We start from the raw sequence: 2,721 nt of genomic DNA, 5'->3' as shown, positions 1-2,721 counted from the left end.
GTACTGGTCTCGTCATCGTCCAGTAACAATCGACATTCTTTGTTCCGTTGGGACTGTAGCTTTTGCTCGTTTTCGTTGCGCTTGCCTTCCCCTCTTTGGTCTTTCCATAACCTTGAACCTTCCAAGTTGGAAGGCTGTCGGTTAGCGCTACGGAGATGTGTTGAAGTTAGGTGTCAGGACGTCGAATGTCTCAGTACTCTGTCAGTTTTGTGCCTAGTTATTGCACTTTCTGACTGTATATAGTATCATGTTACAGTGATGGAGAGTTACTCTTAACTCGTATCCATATGTCCTTTTCTCTTTTACATTTATTTATGGCTCAACATCCGAGTTTCAAATTGCACACCTGATGAGCCGTCACGAACCATACGGCGAAACGTACGTCGTGTGAAACAACTTGTTTTGTAGTCAACTAGTCCATCACAATGTCATGCATGAGGAGTACTGTAGGATTTTGGCTTTCGGCTTGTACAATTCGTTTTCGCAAAGCTTCCCTTTCTTTACTTATCTTTGATATTTATGACCCACCCAAGTTGGGTGGTGTGCTGCTTTGCTGCTTCGAATTGTAGTTAGACCGCTTTGTCAAATATCGTACTGGTCTCGTCATCGTCCAGTAACAATCGACATTCTTTGTTCCGTTGGGACTGTAGCTTTTGCTCGTTTTCGTTGCGCTTGCCTTCCCCTCTTTGGTCTTTCCATAACCTTGAACCTTCCAAGTTGGAAGGCTGTCGGTTAGCGCTACGGAGATGTGTTGAAGTTAGGTGTCAGGACGTCGAATGTCTCAGTACTCTGTCAGTTTTGTGCCTAGTTATTGCACTTTCTGACTGTATATAGTATCATGTTACAGTGATGGAGAGTTACTCTTAACTCGTATCCATATGTCCTTTTCTCTTTTACATTTATTTATGGCTCAACATCCGAGTTTCAAATTGCACACCTGATGAGCCGTCACGAACCATACGGCGAAACGTACGTCGTGTGAAACAACTTGTTTTGTAGTCAACTAGTCCATCACAATGTCATGCATGAGGAGTACTGTAGGATTTTGGCTTTCGGCTTGTACAATTCGTTTTCGCAAAGCTTCCCTTTCTTTACTTATCTTTGATATTTATGACCCACCCAAGTTGGGTGGTGTGCTGCTTTGCTGCTTCGAATTGTAGTTAGACCGCTTTGTCAAATATCGTACTGGTCTCGTCATCGTCCAGTAACAATCGACATTCTTTGTTCCGTTGGGACTGTAGCTTTTGCTCGTTTTCGTTGCGCTTGCCTTCCCCTCTTTGGTCTTTCCATAACCTTGAACCTTCCAAGTTGGAAGGCTGTCGGTTAGCGCTACGGAGATGTGTTGAAGTTAGGTGTCAGGACGTCGAATGTCTCAGTACTCTGTCAGTTTTGTGCCTAGTTATTGCACTTTCTGACTGTATATAGTATCATGTTACAGTGATGGAGAGTTACTCTTAACTCGTATCCATATGTCCTTTTCTCTTTTACATTTATTTATGGCTCAACATCCGAGTTTCAAATTGCACACCTGATGAGCCGTCACGAACCATACGGCGAAACGTACGTCGTGTGAAACAACTTGTTTTGTAGTCAACTAGTCCATCACAATGTCATGCATGAGGAGTACTGTAGGATTTTGGCTTTCGGCTTGTACAATTCGTTTTCGCAAAGCTTCCCTTTCTTTACTTATCTTTGATATTTATGACCCACCCAAGTTGGGTGGTGTGCTGCTTTGCTGCTTCGAATTGTAGTTAGACCGCTTTGTCAAATATCGTACTGGTCTCGTCATCGTCCAGTAACAATCGACATTCTTTGTTCCGTTGGGACTGTAGCTTTTGCTCGTTTTCGTTGCGCTTGCCTTCCCCTCTTTGGTCTTTCCATAACCTTGAACCTTCCAAGTTGGAAGGCTGTCGGTTAGCGCTACGGAGATGTGTTGAAGTTAGGTGTCAGGACGTCGAATGTCTCAGTACTCTGTCAGTTTTGTGCCTAGTTATTGCACTTTCTGACTGTATATAGTATCATGTTACAGTGATGGAGAGTTACTCTTAACTCGTATCCATATGTCCTTTTCTCTTTTACATTTATTTATGGCTCAACATCCGAGTTTCAAATTGCACACCTGATGAGCCGTCACGAACCATACGGCGAAACGTACGTCGTGTGAAACAACTTGTTTTGTAGTCAACTAGTCCATCACAATGTCATGCATGAGGAGTACTGTAGGATTTTGGCTTTCGGCTTGTACAATTCGTTTTCGCAAAGCTTCCCTTTCTTTACTTATCTTTGATATTTATGACCCACCCAAGTTGGGTGGTGTGCTGCTTTGCTGCTTCGAATTGTAGTTAGACCGCTTTGTCAAATATCGTACTGGTCTCGTCATCGTCCAGTAACAATCGACATTCTTTGTTCCGTTGGGACTGTAGCTTTTGCTCGTTTTCGTTGCGCTTGCCTTCCCCTCTTTGGTCTTTCCATAACCTTGAACCTTCCAAGTTGGAAGGCTGTCGGTTAGCGCTACGGAGATGTGTTGAAGTTAGGTGTCAGGACGTCGAATGTCTCAGTACTCTGTCAGTTTTGTGCCTAGTTATTGCACTTTCTGACTGTATATAGTATCATGTTACAGTGATGGAGAGTTACTCTTAACTCGTATCCATATGTCCTTTTCTCTTTTACATTATTATTATTATTATTATTATTATTATTATTGTGGAAGAGAAAAAGACA

The sequence above is a fragment of the Sycon ciliatum genome, unplaced genomic scaffold (assembly GCF_964019385.1).
Source record: "Sycon ciliatum unplaced genomic scaffold, ocSycCili1.1 SCAFFOLD_535, whole genome shotgun sequence".
NCBI classification, from domain to species: Eukaryota; Metazoa; Porifera; class Calcarea; order Leucosolenida; family Sycettidae; genus Sycon; species Sycon ciliatum.
This window is presented reverse-complemented; position numbering follows the sequence as displayed.